Here is a 17948-nt window from a genome sequence, read left to right as displayed (position 1 = left end):
GGACCTGGCTGTTCAATTGAGCGAATCACCACAAAGCCGAAAGCTATGCGAACGCCTTAAGACCTTCACAAGTGATTTGCCATGCTTTATAAATCCCTGATTGATTGATGCTAACAAATTGAGGGAAAAAAAACAAGGGTCGAAATCCATGACTTACAATTTGCATGCAGCTCCTTGATGCAGGTAAATGGAGCAATGTGCTATATTATAAGGCTTGCAACTTATGACCTGGAGGTAACAAAATGATCTCCCAATCTAAATTTTGAAAAAAACACAAATCTGATCTGCACATTACATGATGTGCTTTGCAGCAAGCACATTAACCCTCTATGCTACTTTATGAGTCAAACTTTGGCAGGACAAAACACAGAACTCTCTCAAAACTGTGTTAACCCCCAGAGTTATCTTACTGCTATTATAATCCACTCAAAATGTATGGGCATGAAATGATCTCTGCAGTATGTGTCTTAAGCCGGGTCTGGTTGCTTAGTAGACTAATGTGTAATGACTAATGCGTAAGGACCTGTATTCGACCTCATGGTTACAGGTTCAAATTCCAGCGGGCCCACTCAGCCTTTCATCCTTCTGAGGTCAATAAAATGAGTATTGCTAAGTTGGGTAACAATAAATATCGGTTATTCAGTGCCAAGATACCCTTGGGTGAATGTGAGCTTTAAACATACACATTGTTAACCCTATACGATATTTTTAAATGCAGTCTCTTTCTGACTAATTAAGTAATCTAGAACAGATTTACTGTTAATGTTGCCCATTTCTTTGCAGCAATTTTTTTTAATTAAATAAATGTAAATATTGCATGTCAGACTCTGCTTTTCAAACTACATCCCGTGTGACTTCATCCCCACTCCCCTGTCACACGTTGACCACGATTTATGGGTTCCTGTAGTAATTTATTTTCCAATTCCAGCACTAATCTGGAAAAATCAACAACTGTCATAGCCTTGCCGGTCACTGCTGAGCAAACCTGCTCATCGGTAACCAGTATAAAAATTGCCTTTTCTTTCACCTTGGAGTAAGAATGCTGTGGCTACGTGTTCTGCGATGGACAAGTGAATGGTCTGGGGGCTGCAGAATTGTGAAGGCGTACTGCATAAGCTGTGGGTGAGCCACTGAAAGCTCGAGCCAAGCTTGACCCTGAAGTCTGGCTCAGCTCGAGATTCTGTTGGAACCTAAAGCTTATAACAAGACAAGCTTTCACATGGCTTTTAACTGCCTTCTTCCCACTGCCCAGGATGTGGCCCCAGGGCCAGAGCTGCAGACTGTGGAACTGGGGGACCGGGGTTCGGGTCTCAGCATCAGGTCAACATCCTGTGATTCTGGGCAGATCACTTAATCTCCCCATGCCTTTAAACAGCGCGCGTGACCTTGTGTAATGTAAATGGTACTCATGTATAGCGCTCCAATAACTTTGGTCTATTTTTGCGCTATATTTGAAAAGCTACAGAAAAACACACAAAAATGTTTAAAAAAAAAAAAGCCTTAACATAAGTAAAGAGTGACAAATGGATACCCATTTAAAGGCTGATCTGTACAAAATTAAAGCTGGATAAATCGCAGCTTTCCGCTAGAATTGTGTGATCTTAGGCAAATATTTTATTTCACCAAAACTCTTCTCTTCATTATCGCATATCAAAGCATTTTCAAATGGGAGTTCAGACTACTATTACTTGAATAAGTCGTTCTCACTGCAGCGCTATAAGGTGACCTACTAATGTCAAAGCTTTCACATGTTAAACAAATACACTTTTTTTTAATTTTGAGGAGGCTCTAACATATTTTACGCAATATTTGTTATATTATTTACATACCACATTTTTAGTGCTAGGGGCGTGCACGAGATCCGAGCCGGGCTCTTGGCACGGTCTGACTCAACTCTATTAATTTTTTGGTTCACCCACGTCTAGTAAATAATTTGTAAGGGTCTTCCTTTTATTATAGGGTATTTTCTGGTTGCAGCACGACAACATACAAACAAAAAACAATCTTGTTCCTTTTACCAAAATCTACATCAGTTTTCTACTGCCCAGTGTCAAAGATAAACCCCTTTGAATTACGCCTCCCCGCTTAAACCCATTAGCTCATCCTTTCATCAGCCCTTTTCCCGAAAAAATCCTTTCTGGAGCTCTTCCCCTCTGCAACAGGCAGGGGCTGAAGCATCAAGGCAATCAAGTCCCAGAAATAGAAACAGGGCTTTGAAGGACAGACTCAGTTTTCAATTGCACTGGAGATTAATCCCCAGGGATTGAGGACATATCCTCCTCTGGTGGCGAGGTATGTGCCTTCACGATCTGGATGCACTTGGCGAGCCGAAGCTGCAAACCTCACATCCGGAAAACATTCAGTTTATTTGATGAGAAAAACGTTAAACCCAGACAGATTGCCGGGAACAGCGCTGCTTCAGGGGAGGCAGTGGTGATTGCTTACAGGCAGGGTATATGGCGAGGCAAGTGAGCGACTTTACACCAGCATTCCCCTTGAGCAATGGCAGCAGGCACACCATCTATTTCAGGCAGGGAAAACGTCAAGTTAAGAAGGTTCAACCGGCAGTTTAACTAAGAGACATTCACATCCCATCTACTGGTTCAAAATGTCAACATTTTCTACTTTAAAAGAGACGAATAGGTCGTTCCCCCTACACGTGAATGTTCCTGCGACTAATAGCACATTTTTGTCCAAGTTGCACAAAAGAGTTCAAACGAAGAGGCATAATATGTCCACTTAAAAGGAGAATATTTTCTTGATATGAAATCAAAGACTGTTTTCTGAAAAGTGCCTCCCCACTGCGATTCTACCAATTAAACGAACATAAGGGATACGTTAGAAGGCTAATGTCACGGTATCTCGAGGGCAGCTAGGGATTCAGGCCCAGTTAAGCTATACAAATGTCTTGATGAAAAGAAGTCGATGCGCTCAAAATGCTGGCAAGACTCATGGGACAGTGGCGGCTGGCTTTACTTGGCAGACCTTCAAAGGGAAGAGCACTAACAGGCGGGGCATGGGGCATGGCATTCCCGAGACTTCGCGCGATACACGACGCAGAGCACAGCCAAAGTAAAAACAGACTTTTTAGGTAGACGGTCTTCACAGGCTAAAAAAGTCTGCCTGCCGAGGGGTTCAACCCAGATTAGAAACGGAATTGTGCGGGCAATGAATCTGAAGGCTGACAAAGGAGCAAAACGTAGTCCAGGATGCATTTAAAGTCCGCCTGGGGCCTGTGCGCGTCATTACCACAAGCATGCTTGTGTTTTGCCCTGGATCGAAAACCTATCTTTAAAAACACACCCTGCTCCGATGCAGGGAGCAGTACCGGCGTGTCGCTACTGCAGCAGCATTTCAGAAAGGGACTCTTACATGAATACTTCCCTCCTGAATGCCACGCATGGTAACTGCTAAAGGAGACCTTTTCGACAACCAGGATTCAGAAACAGACGTTGGGGAATAGGGGGGGGAGCAGCACAGCCCATTAACACCGTATGTGTGTGAAAAAGGCTGCTTTATTGAAACAGGTGCACATCACATTTATGAACCCTGGGCCTTTGCCTTACAAAACTGAAACCTCACTATACACATCTGTTAACTACATTAAACTACCCTCCGCCCCTAAATGTCCATCACCCACCACAACATTTTAAACCTGCAAGTCTCTACCTACTCCTGGGCTGATCTTCAGCACTTAACACATTTAACTCCCCATCCAGTTTTACTACAACTATTAACCTGTAACTTAACTTCCAAATGAACCTTAAACTTCCTGCCTCATCCAGGTGTGATCTTGTCTACCAATTCCCTTTCAGTCTCGTTTGTCATTGACAACAATAAATGTGTCTAGCATGCCAACTTCTCAGCCAACAGCACATGCACCTGCTTCAAGAGACAACCATACAAACGTATCTTTCCCTCTGAACACATGCTCCACAAAGCCAGCAGAAAGAAAAGACCCAGCAGAAAGAAAAGACCCACAGCAAAGCAACCCGCCAAGGAAACCTGTACAATAGATGTGGGTGGGGGAAAAAATTCCTACAGCCAAACTCCTACCAGCCACCATGTTACCAATAAAATGGTGTCTGGACCTTGAAAATGGCTGGCTATCCACCCTTGGGTTATGAATGTAGCCAACAAAGTCCAAATACCACCAGTCGCTGGAGTTACCCATTCCCCAAACTGTCCTGGGGGGCAGAACTCCCTCTGGTCGCTGCTCCACAAAACCCCAATGCACCCTTTATTTCAAAGAACTTTCCTGCTACAAAACACGGGTTGGATGTTTAAAGATCCCAGAAGACAAAGTAATGAGGAGCTCTAAAAAAAATTGATGGGCTCTTTTCCATAAAAAATATAGCAATTCCAAACAGCAGAAAGATTGCCATGCTCATGTGCTGTAACTGCCTCGTAAATGACACCGTGAAACGGTTACGCCATGTGCAGGTCTGTGCCCCTTATAGAACCTCTACCAATCAGGTGGTGAGAAATTCACTGAATGTCTAAATTCCCCAAACATTCCCTTCAGTTGAACATGAACTAGGCCTGCATGCAGTGGCGTAATAAAACTTGAGGGGGGCCCCCTGCAAAGCACAATGAGGGACCCCCCCGGGGGCCCGGCCCACCACCTACCACCGTCCACCAATTAGTTATCACTAATCTGAATCTCACATGGAAGTCACGGAGGCCCACGAGAAGGGTGCAGGGGGCTTTTTTACGTGGTCTTTATGGCCGTACAAATGAGCTGTGCCTCCCACCCGACAGAATGTGCATGGCATGTTAAATGTCACCCTCTTACAAACAGATGTTAAAAAAATAAATCTCGCTCCTTAAACACAAAGAGTGTCTTGTGTGTGAGTGCACGTCAAAATAAGTGCACTGAGGTTTGTTTGCATGATCCTTGGCAGACATGATCATAATGAGTGATTACGGGTGTCTGGCTATGCAGGTTATACGGCGAACATACAGGATCCTCATCAGCTAATTCGGACAGTAATCATTGCTTCTCATGTTTAAACCGCTCTGTCTGCGCTCTTAATCTCAGCGGGAACGTTACAGAGTAACCGCGTTATCTTGGTATTATTTCACTCAGCACGCACCACACGTGTTGTTTTACAAGGTTATCCAGCTTGCACGCTCCCGTGGTGCATATGTAGGACCCCTGAAGGGTTGTGTTGGGTGGGGGGGGGGCTCTACACAGTGTAAGAGGGCAGCTGCTGGTGCCCACGCGCCATAGGAGGCACTTGATGCAACAGGTGCTTGGCTGACACAAGTACTGTAAATGCAGCGGTGAAAACTGCTCTAAGTGCCACCGCTGCAAGTGCAGGTTGCCACAAGATTCCTGATGAAGTGTGCTGCCAAGTACTGGCTGGTAGGGCATTTTGTGCTACAAGTTGTGTAAGTGCCTGGAGCAGCACCCTTGTGCCCACTCTTGCAAGCACAGTCAAGCACTCATGCTGCAGATTGGTGTCAGCACTCCTCCTGCAAGAACCCCGACACTTAACAAAACAGGGTAGGTTGCTGTGAGTGCTGGAGGCAGGCATTCTCTGGGGTTTTGGGGGCGCTCCTTGGTAATTTTAGGGCAAACACCCCTCACTGTGCAAGGCAGAGGAAGTGCAGCTGCTGAAAGTGACTGAGGCAGGAGACTGTTGTTGCAAAATTGCCAATAATGCAGTTTGCCTTTGTGGTAAATTGTGGAACTGTAAGCCCCTCTGGTCCTTGCAGTGTAGTTTGCCTTAATTGCTGCATCTGCCCCCCAAGAAGGCTACTACTTTATCCTCTCCACCCTTCGGTGGCACCAAAGCACCCAGACACCATAATTGCCCTCACTGTGTTTCAACAAAGTGCCTACTGCAGTAAGTGCCATTGCGAAAGTGGTGTCAGTGCATCCACCCACACATGTAACAGGAGTAGATTCCTGTAAATGCTGACACCGTAAGTACATGGTTCTTGTACATGTTGACAATAAGTACCCCTGGCGCTGTCATACTATCTATGTTGTAACTGTCCCAGTGTAAGGGGCGTAACTAGTGAATGCCAAAGCCCCAGGAAGAACAGTTAAAGGCGGAATTACAATAAATATGCCTAGTGCCGTAAGTGCCCCAAGATGAGACCAATTCCTCCATCCAGAATTTCTGTTGTATGTGTAAGTGTCATTGATGCAGGCAAAAGCCCCATCACATCTGCAGTGTAAATGTGCGTAATTTAGGTATTGTGATTTCTCTCTGTGCAAGTTGTAGTTAGTACGCCTAATGCAGGCAGGGGTAAGTGCACTTGGTTCAGGTTAAAAGTATCCCCGTGCATTTTGAGGTAAGTGCAGGTTGAGATTAATCTCGCTCCTCCCGGAGCAAAGAATAAGCAGAGTACGGTGGCACACGCCGCTGCCTCAAGAGAAATCAGAAGCCGGGTCCACGAGATGGTTGGGCTTCTTCAGGACAGTACACCGGGGTCAGTGTTTTTCCAGCACAGTCACCCTTAGAGCGAGCATTACACCCTGTGTCTGTGCTTCCCTGGCAGGTAACGTGCTTAGCCCTGTAGTCGTGGGTCCGTGTATGTCCAGTCGGCATGTACAGTTTACACTGACTGCGCATGACAATTCAGTCAGCTCAGCCCTGGCCCCTGCCCACCTGATGCCCCACCCTGAGACTGAAGACCACACAGCTGCACCGTGCGCAGGCTCAGCATGCAGATCTTCCCTAAAACGCATATGGTGTGGTATTTAAGTGACATATTTCCTCGCTCTACAAGACACAGAACTAGCCGCCAGGCGTAGTGTTATACCAAGTACATTTGGCTAAAAAGGGTTTCTGTCGTGAGTGGCACACAGGGGGCTTCGGGGTAACTCGGAGCTTCTTGTGCGGAATCGATAAAGAGATTTCGGAAACATAATTTTTGTTACCGGGGCTCCTGGTGCATGCACCTTGTACTATATGAGCAAGCATTAAGCGACGAGTTAACTTTAACACTAGGTCCCAGAGTTCAGACGGACCCTGTCTCATAGCTGCCAAGGTTTCAGATTGCTATGTGTGACATTTTCATAATTTCAGTATGATTATGAGTGACATTTCAAGGACTATGAGTGACACTTTCTACCGAGCGAAATGAAGCAATGTAGAAGAGGGAAACATATAAATATCAGAACTTACACCCATTTGAGCAATGTGAAACACTAAGGAAATCCTAAAACAGCTGCAAAGCACCAGAAATGGAAGGGAACTAACCTAGTGCCCTTTTAACCTGATCGGACAGTGACCACAGACACTCTGCATCAGGCAAGGCTCAGGAGAGTGAGGCTGAGGCATATGTAGGTTACAGCCAGCCAGGGTGCTGTGTGTAAAACGATATGTTCCCTTATGAGAAAATCCACACATATGGCAAATGCGGACAGACCAAAAGAGAACTGGTTAAAGTTTGACACAGGCAACAAAAGGGGTGTGCAGTTTAATTTTTTTTTAAATGAATCCACCATCCGTTTTGGGAGGAGGCGCACTTCTTTATCAGTTTCACAGATGAGGACGGATGTCCCATTAATCCTAAACACAAACGCCTGGAATATTAAAGTCAGAAAAAGTAATGGCATTATTGTGGAAAGTGTCTAGACTAATGGCCATTCAGAAATGAAATTACCCATTTGTAACATTAAAGAGAAGTCATAAGCCCAAAGATAGATATATATATATATAAACATACATACACTGTAGCACAGGGAGTTCAGGTACCAGCAGATCTTTAGATTAATACTGGGCTACAGCTGTTGCCTAGGCAATAAAATATAGTGTGCACTGTTTTAAATAGTTTTTGCGTATGTATTTAACAATGACTTTTCAAATTATGTTGCTCAATGGCACTAATGCATGTTACAGTGCTTCAGGATTGTAAATAGAAAAGCAAAAGAGATAATTATATATAAAACAGATCTTGCTTTAAATTTAATTTAAGAAACAGTCACTGTACAGGACCTCTATTCGGGGGGGGAAAAAAAAAAAACTTTCCCACCCAAAGCTCGAGGTTAGCACATCCCAGTATGTAGTATGTTCAGGTAATGAAACATGAGCACCCCCACTCCCCTCCCCACTGCAAAGCACATAAAAGGCTACTCCTGCTCCCTGGTTACCACCTGCCACTTTGCCCTAGCGCCCAAAAATCGAGTGTATCAAACTGACTGTAACTGGTCCAAGAACCTGTCAGTGTGCTGTGCTGAGGGGGCTCCCTGGAGCTCGGACCGAGCCCCCTCCCCCCCACCAGCACCAAGAGGGCTAATGTTACGTCACTGATGGGAATTCTATACCCTTCAACTTGTAGTCCCGGCCAATGAAGGTTGTAGGCTTTATCTGTACATTTGCTCCAGTTTGCTGACTTTGGTTCAAATGCGGCTTTGTGCTATTGGTCTGGGCGTCTTTTATTGTCCAGTGTAAATGTGTGATACTAAAACAAACAACTGGACAGTGTGAAGTTTAGTCCAATTTCGTTTTTCCAGCCCTCTCTCCCTCATTCTTGTCCTTGATTCAGTAATAGGGTCTGAGGGAAGCCCGCCCTTCCACGATACGAGTATTTTCTTGAAAACTGATTTCTTGTCATAGGTGTATACGTTCACAATATCAATGAAAAAGTTCTTACCATCATGGGTCAAGTGCCTGCTGACAAGACCCTGGTCACTTTTCGGCAGCAGGTTGGTGGCCGGGCTCCCATAACGGTTTTTAACCCTCCTTTCCAATTCTTGCCTTCCGCTTTCGGCGCTCCATAACGGAGGGCAGTGACCGTGATCTGCAAGGCTAGGGGCAGACTCAGGCCTTGAGTCACCGCAAGCCGTAGAAATTCCAGTTTGCCGCCTGCCCTCAGTCCGCCTCCAGTGATAGTCATCCAGGCCGCTCAGCTGTCCCGACTCCTGCGGGGATGTCCTGTGACAGACTGAATTCCTTCAGCTCCCAATGGCGGTTATATAGTAAATGAAGCGGGGGAGAGTAGGTAATAGCTGATAGTAGGGGGTGGCCTGGGACGATGCAAGCTGAAGCAGGCAGCTCTTCGAGCTCTGCGGCCTGCGCCATGATTGTTTGCCGCGCTTCTCCGCAGCACTGCCTCAAACTAGCCAGCCGCCCTAAGGCTCGCAAAACAAACTCCACGCACAGCTGCGCTCCAACAGCAGGATATGACGTCCCCAGCAATGATTTCAGGCTGATAGTCAGAGGCTACGTGCGGGGATTGAAAAGCGCAATAATAATACATTGTAGCAAGCAGTTGGGTGAGGCTGCCAGCAGACTGCTGCAAGCCCCAAGCTTGCTGGAGCAGCACGCTCAAGCCACAGGCGGCGCCTCGTCTGAGTGTAAGTCAGTGTACAGTGTGCTTTGAGGGCCCCTGGAGCTCGGGGGCCCCCCTGCACCACAGGGGCCTTTGTTACGCCCCTGCCTGCATGTCTATGACTTTGCACAATTGAAATGGACAAACCAAGGCAGTGCAATTGTACCCATGGCCGAGGTCTGACTAAGTTGTAAATTGTGTGCTTTCTTTAACAGTTTCACTTGCATACATTCTGCCATCTAGCATTTCATTTACCATACAAATTGTATGGAGTTGTAATAATTATTAACGCAAACACCATAAACAACAAGTTTGGCTTTATCTATTTACTGGGTCTAATCGAGCATTGCTCAGAGACTACTCTTTGAAAGCAAAATGCCGAACATTTTTCTAGGCAGAAGTACACGTGTGATCAGCAGTAATGCCGTCACTGACAGTGTTAGACAGCAGATAGCTGAAGTGGGCTGTCCCACACTAAGCTCTGGTGGGCAGAAGCAAAACATGAATGACAGGTGAACAGACCAAAGGATGAGAGGACTGACCCAAACCCACACTATGTATGTACCTTTGTATTTTTAATTATTTTTTTGACTACATGAGGCCGGCATGAAAACTAAGGAGGCATTCTAAATGGAAGTGCATGTTTAAAGCTGGTAACATAAGAATGCCATTTTGATCATTTTCACGAGCAAGGTGCTTTATCAATGTCCTCCCATTGCCGATCTTTTAGCACCAGTGATGCCGGAAATAAAGACAGACGGTGTGATCCATGGTCCATCTTGATTATGGGCTCTGCAGTGAGGGCACAAGTGGAAGTTGTGGGGATAGCTTCAAGGTCGGGGGGCATAAATGTATTTGTTTTATTTGTAAAGAACGACAGGGGACAGAGTGCTAGCGGTGGTGTTTGAGGCTTCTGGTTGTGTGGAAGCATTCAGGATGAAGGAGTTACTGTTGTTGCAGTTGGTGTTCTGTGGGCAGCGCACAGTTTGCCTTCCACTGGACTAGCCCCGCTTCTTACGGTTCCCACTGCAGAGCGACTGAGAAAACATAATCTCTCAACTTGGCGCTCAGTGTTGCATCCCAATCAGACCGACAACCTACGACGCGGCAACCAGTGAACCGAACAGAGTTGAGGTGCAAACAAAACACTACCCTGTGAATAACCCTTATGCACAAGCTTAATCTATAGGATTTTTTTGTTTTTAATTCTTTGGCATTTCAGTTGTCCACAACCTGCTAGCACCTTCAGCGGCAGGAATCTGCATTATCGACCTGCCCTGGTGCATCTCCATCACTACATGCTTTAGTTATAGCCTGGCCCCTCGAGCTTTTGGGCATTACAGGGACCAGGTTCGTAATCTTTCGCTTTGTCTTCTTTCTCACAAGTCAAACGGGTCAATGATTGTCCCAGGCGTGGTTATGAGTGTGTGTTTTGTTACTAATACCTAGGCAGTGAGCAGGATCCACTAACCGTCCCGCAGCATTTGCCTCGAGCCCGAAATCGTTTCGGTTTCTTTCGACCGCAGTACGGTGGACAGCAAAGAAATGTGTGACATCAGTATGAACGAGGAAAGCTGCGAGGCACCAGGTACTGATAGGAGGAGCACGGTTAAGTGGCCAGCAGTCTCCATGGCAACAGAGCAGCATAGCAGGCAAGGGATTTAGAGGAAGTCAAAACTGCCCGCCTCAGATCTACATAGCAACAAAAGGGAGCTGTAGATTGGCTGAGAAAAAGTGAGGCGAGCAAGGGCAGGGAGACATGACAGAGCAGGTAGGATGTCGTTGTCTTTTGTTTAACAGCAGTGGAGGGAAAAGAGACAACGGGCCATATTCTTTTCAATTTTACTGCATGGGGTGGTTTCGTTGACAAGCAGAAGAGTAGGAGTGGTGCACAAAATGGATAAATGCACCATTCGAAGATCTCATTGGCAAAGGGAGTTTAGCAGCGAAAGGTGGGTCAGACCGCCAAGTCCAGAGTTGAGGTGGAAAAGTTTGGAAAGTCACGCTCTGAATTACCAAAAGGCACTACAATTACAATCTAATAGCAGATAATGCACCAAACAAGTGCAATTTAAACAACATAAAAATATACGTTGATAGTCGGCAACGTTACAGGGAATCTGAAGGGAACAAAAGTACAAGGAATTAACTATAGTGATTCTCATACTTTTAACTCTCCCCTCCTCATTTACACGAGTCGAATATTTAATGAACCATACACAAAGTGACATCATCTTTTTTATACAGCAACTAGTTACCTGATCGAACGAATGCACCAGCATCTAAACTTTCCTCCTGCCCATCACCATATTATCCCTAAATTTCTTCTCTGGCTACCAAAAGGATCAATAACATGAGCAAGATAAGTGGCCGTTTCCACCCAAACCTTAACCACGCATGTATTACAACGCATGCGTGGTTACCACGCATACCTTTACTACGAGATACGTAGTAAAGGCATGTGTGGTAAAGGCTAAAATTAGAAAAAGGGGGGTTGGGGGTCCCCCCTCCCCAAAAAAAGAGTGGGGAAAAAAGGGGGCGGGGGGGGTCTCATCTCCCTCCAACAAAAACTCACTTGATGTCACGTGGAGAAGTGCAGGCAATCGACGTCGTTTGAGAGGAAATGGAAGGAAACTTTTGCTTCCTCTTTACGACATCAACACGGAAGATGGAGAGGAGACGACGTGAAGAGGTAAGGGGAATTTTAGTTTTTAAAACAATATATATAAAAGGATTGAGGGTTAAGGGCAAGGGTAAATATAAGAAGGATTGGGGGCTGGGGGAGGGTCACGTAAGGGTACAGGGGAGGGGGTATAACCTTTACCAAGAGTCTTACCATGCATAAATTTACAACGAAAATCCTTGTAAAGGTATGCATGGTAAAGGAATATTCGTGGTAAAGGTTATGCGTTGAAAAAGCATTCCATTGCAACGCATGCGTGGTAAAGACATGCGTTGCAACGGAATGCTTTGTAACGACATACAACCGTGGTGGAATAATGTACAGCAAGTGAATCTAAAATATGTTCATGAAGTTACATCTAACAAGAACACCAACCAGCCAGATCAGCTGAAAGAGGATTATGATTTCATTATGGCATTTTTTGATAAATTAACAACTATACTTAAAACAGAAGATACATTTACATTGTTGACTATTGCAGCAAGTGCTTAGCCAAAGATGTTCGTGGCCATTGCCTGAACAAAGGTAAGCAGTGGCTCTGGATCTCATGCTCAAGACACTTCTTCAGAAGGTGTTCGGAGTGGCCCATGTTGTTGCTTTGCAGATCAAAGTCACAACATGCCTTTGAATAACAACGGCCACTGCTGTGATCCCAATGGCATGTGAATGAAGAAATTCAGAAGAAGGGATGCCAGACATTCACTAATAACACTTTAGGATAGACGGAACACTCCACTGGCCACAAATGTCTTTGAAGTGACATTTTCAGTGTTAGCGCTAGGGTAAGCTTAAAGAAGTATAAGAACTTGAATGCCAGGTAATACTTAAGCGCCTATTAGCATTCACGATTACGAAGGTTCCTCTTAGTTACTGAAGGAGGAATTAGAAAAAGGCAGTTAAAAACAATACTATTTACAAGACAAAATCCTACAGAACATTAGCAAATTAAAAAATGTTTATGTCTTCAAGAATACATGTCTGAACTTCGCTCACTCCAGCAATCTGTAGTTATGGAAAACAGGCCATGTTGTAAGTTACCAATGTGTCACTGAAGGTCGTGGATTCTAAAGGCTTAAGAGACAAAACTGAAAGTACAATGATGAAACTGGATGGGTGTAGGGCTTCAAAAGCATAAGTAGAAAGTATGTAGGGACAAAGGGCTACCAACTAACACCACCTTCCAGTCTGAGGAGGATGAGTGAGACCGAAGCACTCACCCAATCTCTGAAACCATAGTAACTCAGGCTAGTTGACACAGGGCAGGCTAGGAGTGAGCATACCTTGCTTGTTGACATCAATCGTTGTTTCTAACGAAAGCATGAACCACTTTGTCTTTGCCAGAGGCACAAACTCTAGGTGGGTGAGAAAAAGAAGAGCAGCCAAGTATGTTAACGAAACGTTTCTGCCCCCATATATAAATGTTTTGTTATTTATAAAGCTTGACATAGCACACAACTGTAGTTTGTAAGCAACACAAATACCAGATACAACTGTTTGCACATTAAATGGTATTCCATTTACTGCACTTCAAAGGACGGATGGCTGAGCTGGTCTTGCCGAGACTTGTGACTTGTATATGGCAGAAGACTGCCTGCAATATCAGCATGATCACATGAAGACAAGGACAACAAGATATCCTCAGCCAATCTGAACCTGTATTATTAAAAACAAAAAAGGAAAAGTTAAAGTAACATTTTTTAAGAGTAGGCACTAATCCGAAAGACCACAGTCTACTCTTAAAAATACTTTTGTCAACATTCACAAAGGGAAGAGGAGTCCTTGGGGACCACTTTAAGTTTGCAGATGGGTTACTACTACATTTGTGGAGTGTGTAAAAAATTAATGTTTTGAGTCTGGATTTCAGTCGCACAACATTAATACATCCCATTCCGAAACTGCATTTGGAAGGGATGTTCTAATCACACCCCACTCAAAAAATAATGCTGTCACAAACCCAAATTGCAATTTGTTTATGTGTTACAACTAGAACTATTGGGGGTGAGGCTTAGCCGGGAATGGAGTAGGTCACATCTCTTGCTTTGCCCCACCCCAGCCTTTCTGCACTCAAAAGCAACCCAATCTGGTCACTTAACTAGGAGATAGAGTAAACGACGCAGAACGTTCTGTGGATGTCCGGTCCGAAGAACAGTAGTTGAACCAGCACAGGATCCAAACACGCGAAGAACAGCACATCCGCCTCCAACTCAAGCAGGAAGACCTAGAAATCTGGAGCCGCCACAACATTCACATTGGAGGCGTACCTAGAAGGGCAGAATGAGATGAAGGACACCCTGACATTCACACACAAACAACTGCAAATGAAGAGGGGCCAACCGGATGCTCCCCCTCTGAGACTTGGAAGAGCTCAGAGACTTACAATTAGCACAATCCACACCGAGTGTCCAGGACATCCGCACTCTTGCCCATTCCTAAGAGGACAAGGAACTGATAATGCACAATGCCAGGGAAAAGGTCAACCTTATTTTACAAGGCACGACCATTTAACTATTCCAAGACCTATCGTCCATAACTCTTAAAAAGCACAGAGACTTCACACCTGTCACAGACTACCTAAGAGAGCACAATGTGAAATACCAATGGGTTCATCCCTTCAGCCTTATCTTCTCCTGGCACCGAAAAACCAGACCGATTCATTCTTTAGCAGTGGCCAAATCATTGATAGGACCCTTTAAGTTTACTGTCTCAAATGATCAAGCACTGAACAACCCAACCAAGCACACTGAACTGCACCCTGTATGGATAACAGTACATCGCAGTCCTAGATCCTACTCACCCACATCCAGGTCACCAGATGAGGTCAAGGCAGACGTTTTCGCTTGCCTCAAGAGCATGAAGACTGAACAAGCGGCTGGCTCACAGATGCCCCCATTTGAGGGACCACAGGGTCTCCCGACAAGCTCTTGTGACAACACTATATCTTTCCCAATCGGGATTTTGGCCCAGGTCGGGTTGAGCGATCAAGCCTGAGGGCGAGATTTTTATTTCTCTCCCTTCACACTCCTGACTCCAAACTACCTCTTTCAGCCTGATCTACAATCCCGCACGACATTCCTCTTTCTGCACAGGTCACACCTACGGATGGATGATCTGGACTCAGTCCCCATGTGTGTACGTTAGTGAAGTTCAGTTTGTCCCTATTGGCCTAATGTTTTCTCTTTTTCCATTTGTGGTTCTGTACCATATCAAAGGGTGCCTGTAAAGGAAGGGTGTAAGGAGGCGTGGGGTGCCGGATTACCGATGGTCCACTGTTTTTTTTTTTTAAAAACACATTTTATTGCGTTTACGACAACAAAGAAATACATTTTACAAATAAAGTCAAGTCGTTCAATGTGATCTAATTACTAAGTATTTGGAAAACTAAACAATAAATCAAAGTAGTCATAGCTGGTCCACAGTGTGCGATACATATCGTAGGTTACATAATGACCACTTGTACATAAAGAAAAGAAATAAGTGAAAAAAACTGAAAAAAACAAAACACAATTAAGATCTAATACCCTAACACCCACCCCCAACACAATCTGCCATTCCAGGTCCCAGACTCTGAGAAAACCATAGTATAGGGGATGCACTCAACCAGCTACAATAAATGATTAAAGAGGATGCCACATGATCTGTTTACACAGCAGTGGAGTAGGGCAGGTGATAGAGTCATGGAGGCACGGATACTGCCAGTCGGGTAGTGTTCAGTACGTATCCGCATCCTGGGACTTAATTTGTTCCAGTAAGTCATCCCACACCATTGCTATGGGTTGTTTAGGTAAGCCACAATAATCCTCTCTTCACAAGGCATAAATAACCCTCAGCCATGCCCCAGCGTATAACTTCTTTGTGCCAACTCGAAAGCACCTTAGGGGATTTCCAGCATTGTGTAATCGGACGTTTAGCCAGAAGAAGTGCCAGATCAACAAATCGAGCACTAGTCTTAACATATTTGGGTCTAGTATAGAGGCCCAAAAGGCAATGTTTAATAGTGCCCCACTGTGTAAGCCCTGTAAGAATCGATACCACATCTTGTATGTCCCCCCCAATAAGATGACAGTAAAGGACAAGTCCACAACATATGCAACAGATCCGCAGTGTCCGCCCTACATCTAGGACAGACAGGTGATGCAGCGGGAAAGATCGTATGACGCTTTAAGAGTGGCAGATATGCTCTGTGCAAGAGTGAGAACTGTATAAATTTGAAGCGGGCATTATGGGACAACACACTTGGGTACTCAATGAGAAAATGCCATTCTTTATAATGGACAGCACGGTTGAGGTCCGCCTTCCACTGAGCTTGTAAAGGGTTGAACGAGTCATGTAGATGAGTGTGTAGTCCTTTGTAAAGCCACTTGACTAAGTACCTACCAGTGCCCATTTCATAAACCGCTTAAATCAATATGTGGGTCAGGTTCAGACCCCATTGGGGACCAGTGCGTACGGACATAGTGCAGCATGTTGGCGTGTGTCAGGAAAAGGGAATTAGGAAGCCCCTGAAGCTGCGTGAAATCATGATGGGTTATCCGTACTCAGTCAGCAAATAAATCTCCTATTGTTATGATCCCCTCAGTCTTCCAATGTAGTAGCCTGGTCAAGGTGAGTGTGCCCACCAGTGTAGGAAGGCCCCTCAAATGAATATTAGGTAGGGTCCACTTCTTATAACGCTTTATCCTTTTCTAACCTAGTTGATGGAGAACCCATGCCCTCTTCAACTGCCCCCCCAAATGTTCGATGTATTAACTCACCCAACAACCAAAAACAAATCTGGAGGTACCCATTACAGCATAACCCGACAACTCCCATTACTCGCATATCCACCAATCCCACTCTAGAATCTACTACTCACTCACTCACTCCTTAGGCGGGTGAGCTCAACAGAGATCTCAGATATCTCAATCTCTGAGCATGCTCCTATTGAACTCATCTGATGGCACCCGCCCGCCCCCTGGTACATCTCGCTGGCGCTTGAAACCAACCATTCTATGGGTCCCAGTGAACAGAGAAACTACAGAGACTGAAACTCACGAAAAAATATGTCTCTCGTTAACTAGGGATTGCGTATTAAAGGAAAAAGAAGACAAAAAGTGATCCTTTTTAAGGACGAGAAGATTCTACAAGTGGTTCCAGAGAGACTGTGGAGCTCTGAACGCCCTCTTTTAAGGCCCCACCATCATAACTTTTGAGCAATGTGAGCGCAAACACCGACTCTCATAGACCTCCTGCTTTCAATATCACAGCAATACATACCCATACCCTGTTTGAATCCCAGATCAGGTATTTTAAGGGCATTAAGGGAAAAATCTCAAGAACCTATACCGTTATGTAAGAATTAAACTTGCACTCCTGAGACCCATATCAATCATGACTGCATAACGATCTGTGACTAATAATCCTGGATAAACAGTGGAGGAAGATCCCCAAAATGCACGATAGCATACCCCACAGAGAAACTTCAATGAATGTTATGTTCCAAAAGTACCAGACACCTGCTAGACTTTACCGCATCTTCCCCCAACTCCCCCTCAACATACTGGCACTGTCACCAAGGTACGGAATGTTCCTCCATATAATTGGTGGTCCTGCACCGTAATCTAAACATACAGGAACGAGATTCTGGGGCACCTTAACGGCACTTTGGAATACCCCCATTCTGGCTGACCTCGACCCTTGGCTGAAACCTGCAACCCTTGAAGTCATGACCCACGCGGACGGGGCAGTGATCAGACTTCTGCCGAGCAGAGAAACAGCTAATTGCACTTTTCTGGAAAAAGGCTGCACCCCCTCCCCGCACGCACTGGTCGTGGATCCAGAGACTGTGACAAACATTGGCTATGGAAAACATCCTCTCTTACCCCTCGGTGCCGGTGGAGCACGCGCCCCAGTAACGTGTGGTTAGCAGTATGGAAAACATGACCCATTTCCTCATTCTCACAGACGGCAATTCATCCCATTTATGATACCCACTAAG

General features: G+C 45.2%; 1 protein-coding gene and 1 non-coding gene across 4 annotated transcripts in view; one reads left to right on the top strand and one right to left on the bottom strand.

Moving 5' to 3' along the window:
- Nucleotides 1-17948, bottom strand: part of JARID2 (jumonji and AT-rich interaction domain containing 2) — a 671808-nt gene that overhangs the window by 358824 nt on the left and 295036 nt on the right. The window lies entirely within an intron of this gene.
- On the top strand, nucleotides 6793-6934 carry LOC146822863 (U11 spliceosomal RNA). The gene has a single exon (XR_014962366.1). It is a non-coding gene; the product is annotated as a U11 spliceosomal RNA (small nuclear RNA).

This window comes from Triturus cristatus, chromosome 5_2, assembly GCF_964204655.1.
Source record: "Triturus cristatus chromosome 5_2, aTriCri1.1, whole genome shotgun sequence".
Lineage (NCBI taxonomy): Eukaryota > Metazoa > Chordata > Amphibia > Caudata > Salamandridae > Triturus > Triturus cristatus.
The sequence above is the reverse complement of the archived record's forward strand: the minus strand, read 5'-3'. Positions and strand labels throughout refer to the sequence as shown.